Raw genomic sequence first — 21,790 nt, 5'->3', positions numbered from 1 at the left:
GGTTAATCGAACATGAAAATTTTAATCAGTAACAGCCCTAGAATATAGCTGTCTTAGCAAATTTTGAATAGAATATAAAAAACAAGAATGTAGCCATCTTCTAATATTCGAATATCATAGACTAGAACTAGCTATCCTTCACAATGAATTCGGATCGATTCTATATTTTTTTGATTCAAATTGGATTTGAATACTTCAGTTGAAAATGAATAAACAAAACAAATTTCATTACAAATGCGAAACAAAATTAGTAACCACCTCAATACCGGGCACTTACACTCCCCTTCTGCCCAGGCCATTTTTCAACTTTCAGCGCTGTCACACTTTGAATGACAATTGCGCGGTCATGCTACACTGTACCCATGTGAAAGTGTTATCATTTTTTTCACACAAATAGAGCTTTATTTTGGTGGTATTTAATCACTCCTGTTTTTTTTTTCCTAAAAAAAAAAAAAAAGACCAAAAATTTTGAAAAAAATAAGTTTTTCTTAGTTTCTGTCAGTAAATTTTGTAAATAAGTCTACTAGACTTGTGGGGCTCTTGCTGAGACTTGTGGGGCTCTTGCTATAGACTTGCAGGGCTCTTGCTGTAGACTTGCAGGGCTCTTGCTATAGACTTGCGGGGCTCTTGCTATAGACTTGTGGGACTCTTGCTATAGACTTGTGGGTCTCTTGCTGAGACTTGTGGGGCTCTTGCTATAGACTTGCGGGGCTCTTGCTATAGACTTGTGGGGCTCTTGCTATAGACTTGCGGGGCTCTTGCTATAGACTTGTGGGGCTCTTGCTATAGACTTGTGGGGCTCTTGATATAGACTTGTGGGGCTCTTGCTGTAGACTTGCAGGGCTCTTGCTATAGACTTGTGGGGCTCTTGCTGTAGACTTGCAGGGCTCTTGCTATAGACTTGTGGGGCTCTTGCTATAGACTTGAAGGGCTCTTGCTATAGACTTGTGGGACTCTTGCCGAGACTTGCAGTGCTCTTGCTATAGACTTGTAGGGCTCTTGCTGTAGAATTTCGGGGCTCTTGCTGAGACTTGCGGGGCTCTTGCTGTAGACTCACCACTGCAACTTTGCTCTTGCTATAGATTTGTGGGGCTCTTGCTGTAGAATTTCGGGGCTCTTGCTGAGACTTGCAGAGCTCTTGCTGTAGACTCACCACTGCAACTTTGCTCTTGCTAGAGACTTGCCACACAAATTTGCAACAAATTGGAAAAGTGTCAACTAGAACTTGTGCTTCAAGTGCTCTGCATGTGCACAACTTGCCAGGGAAGATGTGCAAGTTCACAAGACTTACAATTCAACACTGCCACAAATGTGTGGCAAGTCATCCTTTCTATCTGGGATAAATACCAAACTGTGGAAGGTATACATAAGATCATATTAAAGTCTTAAGATTATTTTATGAAAAATCTCTATAAGAGATTTTTTATTCATTACTCTCAGCATTCATTACTGCACAACATAAAGAATCACAGCCAGCTAAAAGTACTGTATTAAAGTACTGTATAAAGTAAAGTACTGTATTAATCGGCGTATAGCACGCGCTGCCATATAACACGCACCCCAAGTTTAGGAGGGAATTTTAAGGAAAAAAACCTTTAGGAGGGAATTTTAAGGAAAAAAACCTTTAGGAGGGAAGTTTAAGGAAAAAAACTTACATTTAAATGCCCATCAATGCAGCCTCATCAGTGTTCATCTGTAGCATTGTCAGCGTCCATCTGTAGCATTGTCCCTCATTGCAGCCTTGTCAGTGTCCATCTGTAGCATTGTCCCCCATTGCAGCCTTGTCCCCTATTGTCCCCCATTGCAGCCTTGTCAGTGTCCATCAGTAGTCTGCAGCCTTGCCCTGTGTCGTTTGCAGACATCTGGCATTTAAAAATGGCACCGCCATTCTCGGCCGCTCTCGGCGGCTCTCTCGGTGGCTTTCGGCCATTCTCGGCGGCTCTCGGCCGTTCTCGGCGGCTTTCGGATGCACTCGGCTTTTGGCGGCTCACGCGGGACTGCGAGAGCTGCCGAGAATTGCCAAAAGCCGCCGAGAACGGCCGAGAATGGCGGTGCCATTTTTAAATGCCAGATGTCTGCAAACGACACAGGGCAAGGCTGCAGACTACTGAGAATGGCCGAAAGCGGATGAATGGGCGAAAGCCGCAGAGAGCGGCCAAGAATGGCAGAAAGCCGCCGAGAACGTCCGAATTCCGCCGAGAGCCGCCAAAAGGCTCACAATCGGCGGGGGATCAGCATATAACACGCACACATGATTTTCCCCTGATTTTAAGGGGAAAAAGTGTATGTTATACGCCGATAAATACGGGTGAATGGGCGAAAGCCGCAGAGAGCGGCCAAGAATGGCAGAAAGCCGCCGAGAACGTCCGAATTCCGCCGAGAGCCGCCAAAAGGCTCACAATCGGCGGGGGATCAGCATATAACACGCACACATGATTTTCCCCTGATTTTAAGGGGAAAAAGTGCATGTTATACACCGATAAATACGGGTATTATGTCAATTTAAACTCTCATTTAGAGAGCTGCACCATACAATATACAAAAAAATTGTAATAAATGGTATGGTAAGAAGGTGCATATCATCATGGACTAACAATTAAAGTGGTTGTAAACTCACAAAAAAACCCCTGCAAGATAAAGGCATAATGAGCTAGTATGCATAGCATACTAGCTCATTATGAAATACTCACCTTAGATCAAAGCCCCTGCAGCGGTCCCAGTACACAGCTCCGGCCGGCAAAATCACCCCCGAAGTTACTTCTGGGTATCGCAGGCTCCGGCACTGTGATTGGCCGGAGCGGCGATGATGTCACTCCTGCGCATGGGCACGGGAGCCGCCGGTAACGGCACACTAGCTGAAGCAGCTTCACGAACATGCCATTGATTCAGTGCGCATGTGCCGATGTGCCATGTATATTTCTTGTTACTATCATAAAATACCACCAAAGAACAACCCAAAATAATTTCTCCTGCTCCTAACAATTGCAGTGATACCACCTACACCGTGTTTGTTATTTGTGTTTTGTACCCGTAGTACAGCCCAGAAACAATAGTATGCATTTCCCTTTTTTTTATCCTACCTAAAACACCCTGACACTAATACTAATTTAAAAAATGTTTAAAAAAAAAATCCTGTCCAAAATATTCGGACCAAGATCTTTGACACTAACCCTGACACTGACCTAGATCAAACATTGATCTAGGTATTTTTTTTCTTTATTATTTATTTTATTTGATTATTATTTTATTTTATTTGTAATATTTTTATACACTTTTTTCTCTCTGCAATGCATCTTTCCTCTCCATTCACAGAGAGAGAAACACAGGGGTGGGCTTCACAGTGACTGATCACTGTGATAGCCAATCAGGAACAGTTTTATTATCTTTCCATTGTTCTCTATGACAATATAGATATTTTCCTATCTGGAGGAGATCTTATTCTGTAATAACTGGAAACAAAGTAACATGTGCAGACTAGAATTCTGTTCTATCAGTTCTAGTGAGGAAGTCACGTGACTAGTGACACAACACGTCGGGAGGAGCCTGTGACGTCAGTTTCCAGTGTCTCCGAGACTCGAAAAAGTGGTGAGATGTTGGAGATGTCATGAAGAATAAGGGACAATTCTACATATCTTCTGGGAATGTATGAGAATAAGAGAGTTCTGAGAAATGGTTGCAGAAACTACTAAATCAATAACAGGATTTTCATTGGGAAATAATCCGGCACCTTTTTTTTGCTAGATTTCCCATTATCAGCGGAAAAATTTAAAAACTCGCTCCTGAGACACTTTTTAACAGCAGCTAGGGCATGTATCCCTGCTCTGTGGAAAAAAGACAGCTCTCCAACTAGGGCACAATGGTTGGCCAGAATTGCAGAAATACAACAAATGGAAAATCTTACTTTGACAACGAAAGATCAAGATGAGAAGTACCGGACAACATGGGCCCCATAGGGAGAGAATGGACTGAAGTGGGGAGAGATAGAGGGGAGGGGAGAGAGGAGTTCATTTTTTTGTATTACTCCGGATTAGGGAGGGGGTAAAAGGGGAATTTTTTTTCAATGGGTTAATAGTAGAAAAAGGGAATTCACAAGGAATTAAAGTTTCAATTAAAGGTAACATATGATGTACAGATGAATACATTTACTTAAGACGTAATAAGCTGGCACTATATGAGTGCAATGAATTGTATTGTGAAACCCATGAAAAATAAAGAATTTATACCAATTTTTTCCGAGGCGCAGTGGTGGAACTTCAAGTGTGGGCGAATTGAACTTCAAGTGTGGGCGAATTGAGCTTGATAACCATCAGTTTTTTTATAGCAAAAAAAAAAAATGGTCAGGAAGGGGGTAAAACCTTCCGGAGCTGAAGTGGTTAAGCATCATTAAAATCACTGCTCCTGAAAAAAGGAGAATTTTAAAAAAGACATTTTGCATTGATACATGTCCTCCAGGGCAGTACTTGGACCCCCATACCCCTTTTATGGCCAAATACTTGCATATAAGCCTTCAAAATTAGCACTTTTGATTTTTCTTGTTCGGCTCACATAGACTTGAATTTGGTTCGCCGTTCGGGTTAGAACTTTTCCCCTGAGATGCAGGGGAAGCAAGGAAGAGCCTGGAGAGAAGCCCGCAAGATGGGGTAAGTTTGGTGCCCCAATTACTGACTGACCGACTCGTGGGGGTAGGGTGGGGTGGGGTGGGTGCTTACTGTCCATAACCGGACCGACCAGGGGGTGATGGCCGGTGGATTGCTTGCTGCCCCCAATTCCAATTGGGGTATTCTCTATTGTAACACCCTTTCTCCTCCCGGACAATCAGGAAGCAGGTCGTGAGATCTCTCCCCTGATTGGCCGAAAGGAGATCCGATTGCATTGGCTGCCAGGAGGAGGAGGGAGGAGATGCAGGGGAAGCGAGGAAGAGCCCGGAGAGAAGCCCACGAGATGGGGTAAGTGCGTGGCCCCAACTACTGACTGACCGACCCGAGGGGGGGTGGGTGCCGTTCGTGACCCGACCGACCGGGGGGTGATGGCCGGTGGATTGCTTGTCGCCCCCCCCCCAAAAAAAAAAACACCAGTCGCCACTGCCTGCAGTATTTGTTCTCCTACGCATTGCACCTAAGGGTGACTAGTTGATGGATGGAACTAAAAACTTATATATCCCGTGTATACCAGCTTGTCCCCGTATACATTATATCTTTCAAGAGCAAGGATTGTTCCTTGAGTGGAGCACTTCACTTCCGTGAATTTCTGGACAGATTTCTATTTTGCTTTTTTATCCACTACATATAACATATTTTTCACAGTGAACTATATTTTCTTTCAGCACCTGGGATTAAGGACTGTTTTTTGATTTTTTTTCTAAATTGAAGCACTTTAACATGAAGGATTGATGGACAATATATTATCTTTTTTTTTTAATATTAAGTTTTGTTATTCACATCTATCCATTTATCTAGAGTGAGCACTGACATTATATGAATTTTTTTAATATGAATTTTTTAAATATAAATTTTTTGATGTGTTGATTTTTATATGCACTTATTTTTTATCATTTAAAGTTTTTTTGTGTGTACCAGTAAGGACAATACAAATCCAGCATTGATGTATGGTACAATAAGCATAGACTGTTACACAAACCAATAATAGAGTAGAACCGTATGTTAGGTACATAGAGAATAGGACAACACAGCAACAAAGAAACGACATTAGTCTGTATTAAAATGCAACAGTGTAAAACACTAAAATCACCCAGAGGCTGGTGTACACTAACCAATTTTCCAATATATATGGACTTATTTACTTGAGAACAGCGCACCGTTCTTCTGTCATACTTGAACCCAAGGAAATCTTCGTACTGTCTGCATCAAGGGGTTAAGCCGGCCATACACAAACAAGGTGGATTCTTAACTCCCACCCTCCCATGCCAGGACTTTGCATGTGCACACCCACACATTGATTGAAATTTGGCTGGTCCATGCTGAACAAGCTGAATTCTTTCAGGAGCCACATACTGTAAAGCCCATTGCACATCAACCACCTCAATACTGGGCACTTTCACCCCCTTCCTGCCCAGGTCATTTTTCAGCTTTCAGCGCTTGTCACACTTTGAATGACAATTACACGGTCATGCAACACTGTACCCAAATTAATTTTTTTTATCTTTTTCTTCACACAAATAGAGCTTTCTTTTGGTAATAATTAATCAATCCTAGGATTTTTATTATTTACTAAAAAGAAGAAAAAAGACAGACAACTTTGAAAAGAAAATGTTTTTTTTTTAGTTTCTCTCAGTAAATTTTGTAAATAAGTATTTTTTTTCCTTAACTGATGGGCACCGATGAGGCGGAACTGATGAGGGGGCACTAATATGCCGCACTGATTGGCCCTGATAGGTGGCACTGATATGCGGCACTGATGAGCACTAATAGGCAGCACTGGTGGGCACTGATAGGTGGCACTGGTGGACACTAATAGGTGGCACTGATATGCGGCACTGATGAGCACTGATAGGCAGCACTGGTGGGCACTGATAGGGAGCAGTGGTGGGAACTGATGGGCAGCACTGGAGGCCACTGATAGATGGTACATATAGGCAGCACTGATGGGCACTGATGGGTGGCGTTGATGGGCACTGATGGGCAGCACTGGTGGACACTGATGGGAGTCACTGATGGGCATTGATGGGCAGCACTAATGAGCAGGCACTGATGGCCACTGAAAGGCTGCACTGACTGGCATCACTTATGGGCACTGATTGGTGGCACTGATGGGCACTGATTGGTGGCACTGATAGGCACTGATTGGTGGCACTGATAGGCACTGCTGGGGCTTTACTGTAATCAGTGCCCTGATTACCTGCCCTGGTCTCCCCTGCAAGAAGATGCAGCTGATCGGCACTCCTAGCCACACACTCCGTCAGTGTGAGGCGAGGAGAGCCTATTCACAGCACTTCCGTATTTACATGTGACCGGCTGTGATTGGATACAGCCAATCACATGGTTAAAGAGCGGCGTCATCGGCTCTTTACAGAGATCGGGATCATGCTGTGTCCTAGCAACACGGCACGGCCACGATCGCCGCGCTGTGCGTCAGCGGATGTTCTGGTGCGCCGTCATATGACGTCCACCCAGAATGAGAGCTGCACCGTCCCTCCGTCATTTGACAGTGGGCAGTTGGCAAGTGGTTAAACCACCATCACCTCCTGACTTTTACTGAAATGTTAGGCAAACAAAAAGTAGCGTCACAACTGAGTATAAAAGAGAAGAGAGGCGCCTCTAAGTGTAGCAATATGGTTACATTTAATGAAGGTACAACATTTAGCAACATATTGCTACACTTAGAGACACCTCTCTTCTCTTTTATTCTCTGGAGTTCCTGCTGGATTTTGCTTCTAATCCCCTTGTGGAGGCTTCCATTTGTGGATGGATATTTTATGGTTACACAACCTATCACATTGCTATAATCTTTTTGTATGGACTATAAACAGAAGGACTTATGGTTGTGGAACAAATTATTTCAGTTTCCATTATTCCTTATGGGGAAATTTGCTTTGATATACAAGTGCTTTGGATTCCAAGCATGTTTCTGGAACGAATTATGCTTGCAATCTAAAACCTTACTGTATACTCCTCCTGTCCAGATACAGACATTGCCCAACGAACTTGCAAATAATCCATCAAACCACAACTGGACTGGATCCCTCCCCCTCCAAATCTAGTATAAAATCATGTAAATACTGAGTTTGTGATTGTCATTTTCCTACCTAGAGGAACAGAGAGAACACCACTCGGGGACTGTAAGTACACACTCACCTTCAGGTACTTCAGAATACTTTATAATACTTTATTAATCCCTCGATTAAAGGGAATTTATTAGGATACAAGATACAACATTTCAATGAGGAACGGAACAAGACACATTGGTGGAGATTTACTAAAACTGGGGGACAGAGAATCTGGTACAGCTGTGCATGGTAACCAATCAGCTTCTAACTTAAAAGGGTTGTAAAGGTTCGTGTTTTTTCACCCCAATGCATCTTATGCATTAAGGTGAAAAAACACCTGTCAGTGATCGGCCCCCCCAGCCCTCCCGTTTTACTTACTTGAACCCTCAAACTTGTCCCACGGGGACACGCTTTCTCTCTGCTAGGGGGTTCTCGGCTGTTGATTGGATAGATTGATAGCAGCACAGCCATTGGCTCCCGCTGCTGTCAATCAAATCCAATGACACCGCCGTGGTGTGGCCGAGTCCTGCATTCGGCGTCTATGGACTTGGGCGTGCACCCACAAGGTGATCCCCTGGGTGAGCGCTTCTCCTAGGGGGTTATCTGATGTGGGGGGAGCCGAGAGAGCCGCCGGGGGACCCCAGAAGAGCAGGTTTGGGCCATTTCTGTGTTTTTGATTTGATTACATTATTGAATAATTTTTATTTTCATTATATTATTATTTGTTATAATTATTTACAGTTATTTATTTTATTATAATTTATGATTTTGTGTTTCAAACTTTATCATACCCAGGATGTCTACTAGACTCTTGTTTGGACAGATTTAAGTGAGTTATTCCTAAGAATTACAGGCCTACAATATAAAACGCCAAATTTTCATGCAAAATAATTGTACCGCTTTCAGCATCAAAAATCTGAAATAATCATACCGCCAGGGAGGTTAAGCTTGTTCAATTAAGCTTTGCCAATAAAACTTAGAAGCTGATACCATGTTACCATGCAGAGCCTTACCCGATTTTTTGTGCGCCAGTTTTAGTAAATCTCCCTCTATGACACAATACAATTACCAATAACAGAAATTAGTATCAAATACAACCAAATTAAAATTATGCTCTAATAAACTATCCAGACACACCAGGTACAAGCACAAAATGATCGGTGGAAACTCTTTTATCATCTTTACATTGTTCTCTCTATGACAATATATATATATATATATATATTTTCCTCTCTGGAGGAGATCTTATTCTGTAATAACTGGAAACAAAGTAACATGTCCAAGGAATGTGCAGACTAGAATTTTGTTCTATCAGTTCCATTAATAGACAGAATGGCTGAGAGTTTTCAGTGAGTTCATTTCTAACAAATATTTACAAAAAAAAGTCAATAATATGTCACAAGGTAAGCAGATTGAAGAGTGACTCCACATGGCATCAGATTAATAGGTGGAATGTTTTTTTGACTGCAGCAAACGAAATAATTTTTCACATTAGTTAGATATAATTGAATATTTTTTAATATTTTATATATATATATTTTTTGTTGGCTCATATATTTGATGGAAATGGTTTTAAAATAATTCTATGATTTTGTTGGACTCCTCCTCTTTTTATTTATTTATTTATTTTTTATATATAACTGATAAAAATAACAAAAAGAGTCAGGGTACAACTGATGGGGAGGGAAGCACCTTTAACATTTCTATAATAATCTTCTTTGGAGCCCAGGATCTCACCTTATTATTATACTATAGACCCCTTCTTGTCATGTAGATGTATCCACAAAGACTTATTGATGTATCTTTATATAGATATATAAAGGAAGAACCACAATTTTATCATAACTTTGTTAAGTTTGCTACATCGATAGCAGAGAATTATAAAATATATTATAAATTAATATGATCATTATATAACAATGCCACTGATTGCTAGGCAACAGACACAATAAACTAAAGAATGGTAGGAGAGTTCTTTTAGATTGGATATATAAAGGTTCAATTATAAGTTTATTACAACTGTGTTAAATCTCATTTATGACAAGTAATAGTAATATTTACTGTGTGTGTGTGTTTATCTATCTATCTATATCTATCTATCTATCTATCTATCTATCTATCTATCTATCTATCTATCTATCTATCTATCTATGTATATATAGATCTTTTTCTCTGCAGTTTCCTATATATTTTGTCTGTTATTCAGTGGCATTATTATATAGCAAATATATGCAGTATATATCTATATCTATCTATCTATCTATCTATCTATCTATCTATCTATCTATCTATCTATCTATCTATCTATCTATCTATCTATCTATTGATATATATATACAGATATATATATATACAGTATATATATATAGATATATATATATATATAGATAATGCCACTGAATGACAGACAACAGAAATAGTAGGAAGGAGAGAAAAGGAGAATTCCAGCAAGAGGCAGGATTTATTAAAGGACAACTTGGACCTCTTTCCAGAGACAAATTTATTATTTTTTTTTCTTTTTTTTTAGCTACCTAAAGGCATAAAGATGAGAATCACCAACATGCTTCTTGTTGTTACTTTGGGTGAGTAAGCACTCGACTACTCATTAGTAGTATTAAAAAAAAAATTCCAGTATGTATCCCATAGTTTATAGGCTCTAGAACTTTCATGCAAACCAATCAATATAAACATATTGTGATTTTTTGTTATCAAAAACATGTAGCGAAATACATTTTGGCCAAAATTTATGAAGACATTTTATTTTTATTTTATTTTTTCTATTGGACATGTTTTATAACAGAAAGTAAAAAATATATAATTTTTGTTCAAAAATGTTGGTCTTTTTTTTCATTTATATAGCAAAACATATAAATGCGGTGATGAAACAAAGCTATATTTTTGTGAAAAAAAAATTATATAAATTTTGTTTGGGTACAATGTTGCATGACTGAGCGATTACCAGTTAAAGTAACGCATTATCAAATAGCAAGAAATTGCCTGGTCATGAAGGGGGTAAATCTTCTGGAGCAGAAGTGGAAACACTACAATAATATATACACACTATACTTCCCCTTTAAGATGAAGGGGCTCAACTCACCAAGCTGTGCTGTATGTCATAAAGACCATTATGCTCAGCTCTCATTGGCTCTCATTACTGACATTGAATAGTCATTATTGCAAAAAGGAATGAGGATGAACTTGAGCCTATGGTGAGAAGGCCCTTTCTAAAAATCCATAAAACAATGTGGCATCCTTTCATTCCTAACACATTACTCAGCCCATATCCAGTGGTGGCCGCACATGCAGGGCGCACAGGCGCCGCCCCCCTCTAATCTACATGTGGGGTGCTGGATGCATGGATTTCAATGGGGGGGTTTGAAGCAAATGATTAGAGCCAGAGGCTCAAATTGGCCTAAAAAAGGGTGGGTTCGGGGCGCAGAGCACTGCGCCCCAAGCCCACCCACTTGTGTGACAATAACGAATTAATATTCTCTATTGTCTTCCTGATTCTCCTCCTGGCCATTCAGGAAGCAGTTCCTGTGACCTGATTGGCCAGGGAGTCTTAGGACTCCCTGGCCAATCGTGTCTCAGGACACACTTCCTGTTCACCCGGGAGAAGAATCAACAGCCTAGCTCTTCATTCCCCCTGACTCCAAAGGTAATGCCCTGATCGCTGCCGCCCTGTCTGTCTCCCGCGGGGGGTGGGGTTTGATCGCCACATTCCTGTCCATCTCCCGTGGGTGGCAGGGGGTTTGATTGCCTCAAATTCCGGTTGTCTCCAGTGGGGGGGGGGGTCGGGGGATTTTGTGTTAGTTGGCCGCCCCTTCTATATATTAAGCACCAGCTGCCACTGTCCATATCAGTATAGATATCCAGCATGATATTTTTTCCCGATTGAGATCTGATGTGTTTTGAATGTGTTCCTTTTATTTTTTTGAATGGTGTATTAGGATGGGTTCACACTGATACGATATGACTAGGGATGAGCCGAACACCCCCTGGTGTGGTTCTCACCAGAACATACCGAACAGGCAAAACATTTGGAAGAACAAACGAACACCGTTAAAGTCTATGGGACATGAACATGAAAAATCAAAAATGCTCATTTTAAAGGCTTATATGCAAGTTATTGCCATAAAAATGTTTGGGGGCCCAGGTCCTGCCCCAGGGGATATGTATCAATGCAAAATAGTTTTTTAAAAACTGCAGTTTTTTCAGGAGCAGTGATTTTTTTAATGCTTAAAGTTAAACAATTAAAATGAAATATTCCTTTAAATATCATGCCTTGGGGGTGTCTATAGTATGCCTGTAAAGTGGCGCATTTTTCCCATGTTTAGAACAGTACTGCAGCAAAATTACATTTCTAAAGGAAAAATTGTCATTTAAAACTGATCTCGGCTGTAATGAATTGTCGGGTCTCGGCAATATAGGTAAAACTCATTGAAAAAAAGAGCATGGTTCCCCCCCAGTCCATTACCAGGCCCTTTGGGGCCCCAAAGCACCTTGTCCCCATGTTGATGGGGACAAGGGCCTCATCCCCACAACCCTTGCCTGGTGGTTGTGGGGGTATGGGGGCGGGGGGCTTATTGGAATCTGGAAGCCCCCTTTAACAAGGGAACCCCCAGATCCCGGCCTCCCCCCCATGTGAATTGGTAATGGGGTACATAGTACCCCTACCATTTCACACAAAAAAGTGTCAACAATGGTAAAAAAAGGCAAGAGGCAGCTTGGGACAAGTCCTTTTATTAAAAAATGAAAAAAAAAAAAAAGTCCAGCGATGTAAGTTCCGACGGACCGAAAAAGAAAAAAAAAATTCTACTTTGCCCTGTTACATCGGTCCTACTTCCATCCTACTTCCATCCTACTTGCATTTGACTTGAATGAACAAGATAAGATTTTCCGACTTTGTGATAGTACTTGTCCTTTGACCAATCAAAACAATCCCAGAGTACCATAAATTCCTTTTCTTGCTGCTGTCATCACCATGTCGGATGTCACAAGTCGGATGGTTAGGACAAGGATCCTACTTTGATCCGACTTCAATGATATTCAATAGGGCTGAAGTAGGACCAAAGTCGGACCAAAGTAGTGCAGGGTGTATTTTCAAAGTCGGACCAGTTAAGACGGCTCTCAGAGGGAATCATTGATTTGCATGCGCCATGCGGCATGAGCTCCCAATGTCAGAGCATTTGTCGTACCAGTGTGAACCCGGCCTTAGAGGAGTATTGCTACATTTCAATGGCATTTGGGCCAGAGGACTGGTTCCCAGTCTTCCAGGTAATTTATAGAGACAGAGAAAAAATGACGGAAGAAAAAGACCGAGTTGTCCATTAAGTCTGTATTTGTTTTTTTTTCTTTGGTTTTTATTTTTTGTTTTTTTGTTTTTTTGTTACCTTTATTGTTTGACTATATTTACAGTAGAGAATGTTTTCTTTGTTGGACTGTAAGCCACATACTACCTAAATATCACACATATTTATTTCCTAACCAACACAAAATTGGCAAGGATACAATTGGCTGTACATATTGTGTTTATTCAGAACTGATTCAACTCTTCTCTTCTGTCTCTCTTTACAGCGCTGATTGCCGTGTGCCAGGCTAGACCAGGGAACGGTAAGTCCGCAGGCAACGGAGTCACAATAGCAATCTACTACAATCACCAAATACAACTAAAGTCTACATGAAAGCCCAACTGAACTTTCATATGAAATCAGATAAATACATTCCAGGATCATCAACACACAAAGTGTGCAAAACCTTGTTTTCTTTAAAAAGTAGCCACAGCTTGAGTAGAAAATCCTATCCTCTGCCAGCATGTTGCAGAAAAGGATCTCTTGTTCTCTGTGGGGAAGCAGAATTGAACTGTTTGAAAATACATAAATACATTTCGGAATCATCAAAACTATGGCAAGCCATAGACCAGGGGTAGGCAATCTGGGGCCCTCCAGCTGTTGCAGAACTACAAGTCCCATCATGCCTCTGGAAGTAATTGTAACTGCCAGCCTTGCAATGCCTCATGGGAAATGTAGTTACGCAACAGCTGGAGGGTCCCAGGTTGCCTACCCCTGCCATAGACTATACAATTTTCTTTCCTTCCACCATAGTTGGAAGAAAAAAAAATGCTCAATTCCCCCATCAGCACGCTTTCTTACTCTTATCCTAGCACTGCCCCCCTAATCCATCTGACCGGCCCTCTAATCTACATGCAGGGTTCTGGACGCATGGATTTCTATGCATTTTTTTTTTTTTTTTTAGAAGCACATGATTAGAGCCTAAGGCTCTAATTGGCTTAAAAAAATGGTGGGCTTGGGGCGCAAAGCACTACGCCCTGAGCCTAACCTATTGTGTGAGATTAGCGAATTAGTATTCGCTAATGTCTTCCTGTTTCTCCTCCCGGCCAATAAGGAAGCTGTTCCTGAAACTCCATTGTCTGGGAGTCCTAAGACCCCATTGGCCGGGAGGAGAAGAGATGGCCAGAACATGGAGGAGATGGAAGGGGGAAGCCACAGCCGTGACCCGCAGGGGTATGTGGGGGGCTGACAGGGGCCTGGCGAGTGAGAGGGCGAGCCGGCTATCGAGGGGGTGGGTGGTGTTGTCAATGTTTTGCGGTGGTGGTGGGGGTCTGTGGTCAGGTCTGTCTGCCGCCCCCCCCCCCAGTCGCCACTGCTCCTATCACATCTGAGCAGTCGATTTGACCATAGAGTGGTAAATATGACAGCCCACTCCCTCCCTCCTCCTCCATGCCCACTAATCAGCTAAACACAATGGGGGGTGGGATATTACATGAAGATTGATGGAGGCTTCACCTCCCTCTTATTATAAGACACAGGCTGGAGGGGTGTGACACAGAATGTGACTTTCATGTTATTGCCAAAAAATAATAATGGCTTGATTTCAAATATACTATATATATTTGTATGACAATTTAAAGCAGTTTATTGATATTAACTATTTCATTTTACTCTTTATTCCAATGTGACTAGCAGCAGAGGACTGGAAGCTCCTCCTACTTATGTTTTCCAGCAGACAGGCTAGGAGAGAGCCGGGTCATGTGACAGCTGTATATCGATTAGGAAAAAAAGATGCTTACATTTTTTATTATTAACCACTTGCTGACCGCAATACGTATATATATATGCTGCGGCTTTGAAGTGGATTACCGCGATTATGGTTAAAGATATCAGCCATAAGCCTGGTATTTGTTTTTTCAGCTTGCTAGCTTTCCCATGAAAGCATTCAGAGCGGTTCAGAGCTGCTAGAATGCTTTCAGAAGCGGCGGGAGTGGACGTCCCTCCTGCTGCTCCCCGGCTTACCGTTTCCGGCGGTTCGCCTGAGAAATGATCCAGCAGTGCAGCATAGGCAATTAAAGTGTAGATACTCTTTGATCGAATTTATGGCCTTGGATGACCGCAATAATGCCATGATGTCACTGACGGTCCAGGATGAAAGTAAACAAGTTTTTAAATTTTTTTAAAGCAAAAGATCCAAAAAAAAAAATGTTTTTTTGATCTTTTGCTTTTAAAGGGAAAGGAGAGATTTGGGGTCTTTTTGACCCCAGATCTCTCCATAAAGAGGACCTGTCATCCTTCTTTCTATTACAAGGGATGTTTACATTCCTTGTAGTAGAAATAAAAGTGATAAAAAAAGAATAATTAAAGGGCCAGTGTTAAAAATAAAAAGTTAAATAATTAAGAAAAGGATGTAAAGCACCCTATCCCTCCGTGCTCACGCACAGAAGTGAATGCAAACGTAAGTCGCGCACGCATATGTAAACGGTGTTTGCAACACACATGTAAGGTATCACCGCAAATGTTAGAGTGAGAGCAATAATTATTTTGCTAGATCTCCTCTGTTTAACTTTAAACAGGCAACCTGTAAATGCGTTTAAAGCGCCGCCTATGGAGATTTTGAAGTACCGTAGTTTGTCACCATTCCACTAGCATGGGCAGTTTTAAAGTGTGACATGTTAGGTATCTAACATAGAACAACCAATGACCTTTATGGGATTATTAAGGTGCCAACAATCATAGAGGGATCAACTTTATATAAAACTAATCAAGTTTATTAGCATTGGTTAAAAAAGACAAAGATTGATTCAATAAAATACATGGAAAATGTATACATATCACGCTACAGGTAGCAAGTGTCCATAACAGGGGGTCAGCGCACGATGTTTTGATCCCAACATGTTTCGCCAAACTTGGCTTCTTCAGGGGATATCACAGACCATCTAATGTACATTTTCCATATATTTTATCAAATCAATTTTTGTCTTTTTTAACCAATGCTAATAAACTTGATTCATTTTATATAAAGTTGATCTCTCTTTGATAGTTGTCACCCTAAAAATCCCATTAAGGTCCTTGGTTGTTCTATGTTAAACTCATGGGGATGAGGTGCGTAATATTAGATTGTCACCCAAATGTCATATCAGTCTATATGTTAGGTATCTATTTACTTGGTGTAACATCATCTTTTGCATTTTACACAAAAAAATGGAGGTAAATATTGTGATTTTTTTTTTAAATCACTAAAATGTATTTCTTCCATAAAACTGCACAAATACCGGGTGACATAAAAAAATTGCAATGATCGAAATTTTATTCTCTAGGGTCTCTGCTAAAAAAAAAAAAAAGTATAATGTTTGGGGGTTCTAAGTAATTTTCTTCCAAAAAATACTGATTTAAACAAAAAGTGCCAGAAAATGCCTGCTTGGCAAACAGTGGCATCATCCATATCCAGAAATTGAAGTATTGAAGTGTTTAGTATAATTTTAATGTTTGGGGGGCTTTTATGTGTAGGTTTGTGAATGGTATTATAAATTGTTTCACATTTAATCTCTTGCCTTCTCTCTGTTGGCGGCAGAGAGGGTGGGCCTTAACAACCACACGCTGCACATGTGCGGCCATGGGCAGCTGAGGTTTTGGTGCTTAGAGCGTGCTCATTACATGCACGGTGACCGAGTCGCCATAGACAACTTTTGCTATCTGGTAATGATGGGGAGCCAGTAGGAAACGCCTCCTGATCATGTGACCATTATGATAGCCAATCACAGTGGTCATGTGTTCAGGCAGTCCCCCCCCCCGAGTATAAAACATTAAAGGGATGCAGGGGCTGGGAGGGAAGGGATTAAAAAAATGCTTTTCTTTAGCGGTCTTGTAACAGATGCTTTCTCGTTCCTTCTCCACAGACCATCGGTGCGAGTACCCTCACCAGGTTTATAACTCATGTGGGACATACTGTCCGGACAATTGTAAAAACTATTATGATATACATAGACCCTGCATATTGATGTGTGTACCAGGCTGCTTCTGCCAGAAACCATACGTCTTCGAAAATGGAAAATCTGGCCCCTGCATCCACTGGAAATTATGTCCAAGAACATACGCTGAATACTATGAACGAGCCTAACGCCATCTGGAAAGGGGCACAAACCTGTGCATGACACATGAGAAAACATTGTACGTACCATCTGTCTGAAAAATAAAGACCCGTACATCCTGCTGAAATGTGTCCTGAGCTTTCAATTAAAGGGAAACTATCATTTCATGGGAGCTAATTTTTTCTGATGTTTTATTTATTACTATTTATATAAACTATTTAATTTGTTTAACTAAAGAATTATTTATTACACAGGAGGCCCCATATGATAGAAAGCCCCCATGAGACCAGTATCACAGAACATTATGGGGTTCTGTAAAGAGACAGCACAGTAGAAATCAGGGCCGGGACAAGGGGTGGGCAGGAAGGGGCGGCTGCCTTGGGCACTATGGTATCATGTGAGGTGGGGGGGAGGGGCACCACAAAGAGATTGGAGGGGGGATTTGTGTTGAGAAGGGGGATTTGTGGGTTGGCAAGGGGTAAGAATTGTTCTAAGAGGGCAAATTTAGAGAGGTGTGCTAGGAGTGGTGATTTGTGTTGAGAATGGGGATGGGGGAAGAGGAATTGTGCTGGGAGGGGGGATTTGGGGGGTTTGTGCTATAAAAGTAATATGGTAGAGGGGAAATATTTTTTTTGGGGGGGGGGTGGGATGTGTGCTAGTAGGGATGATTGGTGGGGGGTGTGCTAGGAGGGGAAATTTGTAGGGGCAATTTGTGCTAAGATGGTGGATGGGGGGAGCTTGTGTTGGAAGGGGGGGTGGGGGGTGTTGGAGTGGGGGGAGTGGATCTGTGCTTAGAGGGGAAATTTGAATGGTAGAGGTTTTGTGCTAGGAGGAGGAAGTTTTTTTTTTGCAGGGGGGATTTGTGCTAGGGGCATATGGGGAGAGAGAGTATTAGAGTTGGGTGCTTAGGGGGTGAGCATGCAGATTAGAGCTTGTTTTTTTTTTTTTTGGAGGGAGCAATTTGGCTTGTTCGCCCTGGGCTCTAGCCCTTAGATGACCTTGTCCCGGCACTAGTAGAAATGGTTTGTTTCAGGTCGCCTCTCTCCATTTGAATCTCCTTATGGTAAACAGCATGAATGGAGGAATGAATCTGCACTACTGGCCAGTGACGTCACTAGGGTTGTCTCACCTGGTGTGGTAAAACATGGTGTCACCCCCCCAGTAATAATTCTGGCACATTGACAGGTGTATGTCAGAGCTTTCACCATGACCACTCTCCCTAGGAATGTCAGAAGCTTGTGTGTGGGGGAGGTTTCAACTAGGTACATGTGTCAGTGGAGGGTATCATCCTTATATCGAATATGTAGTAAGAGAGTAGGTGGTAGGACTTTAATCACTTCAATACAGGGCATTTATACACCTTTCCTGCCCAGACCAATTTTTAGCTTTCAGCTCTTTTGACATTTTGAATGACAATTACTCAGTCATGCTACACTATACCCAAACCAAATTTTTATCATTTCTTTCTCACAAACAGTGCTTTCTTTTGGTGATATATAATCACTGTTGGGTTTTTTATTTTTTGCAATATAAGCAAAAAAAGAGAGAAATTTTTGAAAAAAAAAACACCTTTTTTTAGTTTCTATTGTAGAATTTTGCAAATACAGTAAGTAATTTTTCTTCATAAATTTGGGCCAAAATGTATACTGCTACATATCTTTAGTAAAAATAACCCAAATTAGTGTATATTATTTGGTCTCTGTGAAAGTTATAGAGTCTACAAGCTATGGTGCAAATCTTTGAAAATTGATCACACCTGATCACACCTGATTTACTGAAGGCCTATCTCATTTCTTGAGACCCTAAGTGCCGGTTCACACTACCGCGACTTGGGATCCGACTTGTCAGACCTCAAGTCGCCCCAAGTCGCTTGACATCTGAAAGTCCATGTAAGTGAATGAGAGCCGTCTATATGTACGCTACTGAAGTCGCTCCGACTTCAGAAAAGGTCCCTGTACTACTTCAAGGCGACTTGTAGGCGACTTGTACCCATTGATTTCAATGGAAGTCGCCTACAAGTCGGATCGTGGTCTATAGTGAAGCGACTTCACAGGAAGAGAAGATGTTTTTTTCACGCAAACCCCTCCCTCCCCCAGAGCGGATTGTAGTTTGATTGGCCACTGGAAAGTCGCCTGTCTTGGAGGCAACTTGAAGTCGCCTTGTAAGTCGCCTCAAGTCGCGCTGAAGTCGTGCTGAAGTTGCGCTGAGGTCGCGCTGAAGTCGCCTTGCTAAGTCGCGCTGTAAGTCGTGTTGCCCCTGTGTGAACCAGCGCTTAGGGCTCTTTCACACGGGCCGGATCAGTGAACACCAGCTTGCTCAGCGGGGATCGCTCCGCCAATCCCCGCTGAGCAGGAAAATGACAGATCCGTCGCTGCACAGTGCGCGGCTCTCCCCTATGGGGGATCAGATGATGACGGACCGTAGAGTCCGTCGTCACTCGATCCGATCCGAAAATGGATGGAAAAGTAGGGGTTTCCTCCATTACACTTTTCGGATCGGAGCGGATCGGATGTCAGCGGACGTTCATCTGCTGACATCCGCTATTCCATAGGGATACATGTATGTATGTTTTTCATCTGAAAACAAAAGGATGAAAAACAGACATACGGATCCTCCGTGTGAAAGAGGCCTAACAAGTCGAGAAAGTACAAATACCCCCCAAATCACCCCTTTTTGGAAAGCAGACATTCCAATGTATTTAGTAAGAGGCATGGTGAATTTTTTGACGTTGCAATTTTTTTCCCATAATTCTTTGGAAAATGAAGACTTTTTTTTTACACAAAATTGTCATAATAACAAGTTATTTCTCTCACACAGCACATGCATACTTGCAATGACACCCCAAAATACATTCTACTACTCCTCCTGAGTATAGCGATACCACATGTGTGAGACTTTTACACAGTCTGACCACATGCAAGAGGTCCACCATCAAAGTAGCACCTCCAGGCGTTCTACGAGCATAAATTGCACATCTCATTTGATGACAACCTATCACACTTTTGAAGGCCCTGGAGCACCCGGTCAATTGAAAACACCCACAAAATGACCCCATTTTGGAAAGCTAACACCCCAAACGTATAATCTATGAGGCATAGTGAGTGTTTTGAATGGTTCATTTTTTTCCAGAGGTTTTTGAAAAATGTGGAAAAAAAAATGAAAACACATTTTTTTATACAAAGTTGTCCATTTATAACATATTTCCAACACATAGCATGTACATAGCAAAAAAGACACCCCAAAATACATTCTGCTACACCTCCTGAGTATGGCAATACTGCATGTGTGAGACTTTTACACAGCCTGGCCACATACAGAGGCCCAACATTGAAGTAGCACCTTCAGGCGTTCTACAAGCATAAATTACACATCTCATTTCTCAACCACCTATTACACTTTTGAAGACCCTGGAGCACCAGGACAATGGAAACGCCCACAAAATGACCTCATTTTGGAAAGCTAACACCCCAACGTATAATCTATGAGGCATAATGAGTCTTTTAGGCGGTTCATTTTTTTTCAGAAGTTTTTGGAAAATGTGGAAAAAAAATTAAAACGCATTTTTTTTTTTACACAAAGTTGTTCATTTATAAGGTATTTCCAACACACAGCATGTACATAGCAAAAATGACACCCCAAAATACATTCTGCTAGGAGTAAAAAATTACACACATAAATTCCTGCCAACCTATCACATTGTTGAAGGCCCTTCATATTTCTAATACATAGCATGTACTGTACATACCAATTACAAACCAAAATACATTCTGCTGAGCAAAGGGTAAAGAAAAGATTACCTGCGGTTTTAGTAGTGCAATGGTCCACAGAGGAGAGCATTGGTCCAGGCAGCAGGCAGGAAAGTGGACAGCGACAGTAAAACAGGCAACAGGCAGGAAGACTGTTTATAGTCAGTACAGGTAGAGATGTTGACAGTACAGCCAAAGCATTGGTCCAGGTAGTAGTCAGGGATGTGGTCCGCAGCAGAAAAAGGATCATCCATGTAGCAGGCAGGAATACTGTCCATAGTTAGTACAGGCAGCAGGCAGAGATATGGTCAGCACAGCCAAAGTATTTATCCAGGGAGCAGGCAGGACCATTAAGCTTAGGGCATTGGTTAGGAAAGAATGGGGACAGGGGTAGAGGCTTCTCCCACCCAAATCTCTTTGAAGCCTCTGGACAACCAGACCCTGTTCAGGGATCACAGAAAACCAAAAACTGGTTTTCTCAACTCAGAACACTATTCTGGAGCCCCTCACATATGTGAGACCCCTGTGTAGCAGGGTGAAAGATCAGTCCAAGGGGCAGGCAAAAACATGGTCAACAGGCTGAGGTTAGTGCAGGTAAAAGGCAGAAATAGACGGTAGGCAGAGGCATAGTCGATAGTCCAGGGTCAGTTCATGTGAAAGGCAAAAACATGGCGGATAAACAATGCAGACGTTAGGCAGAGGCATAGTCGATAGTCCAGGGTCAGTTCACGTGAAAGGCAGAAACATGGCGGATAAACAATGCAGAGGGCAGGCAGAGGCATAGTCAATTAACAGCCCAGGATCGGTTCACATGGAAGGCAATGATATGGTTGGTTGAGGCACCAGGGAAATATTCAGGACAGAAATTGAAAACGGGGGAAATGGCAGTCTATTAGAAATATGGGCTAATAGTTTACAAGAGTGTGAAAGTGTCTGAAG

Source organism: Aquarana catesbeiana, linkage group LG10 (assembly GCF_042186555.1).
Source record: "Aquarana catesbeiana isolate 2022-GZ linkage group LG10, ASM4218655v1, whole genome shotgun sequence".
NCBI classification, from domain to species: Eukaryota; Metazoa; Chordata; class Amphibia; order Anura; family Ranidae; genus Aquarana; species Aquarana catesbeiana.
Note: the sequence above shows the minus strand (reverse complement) of the source record.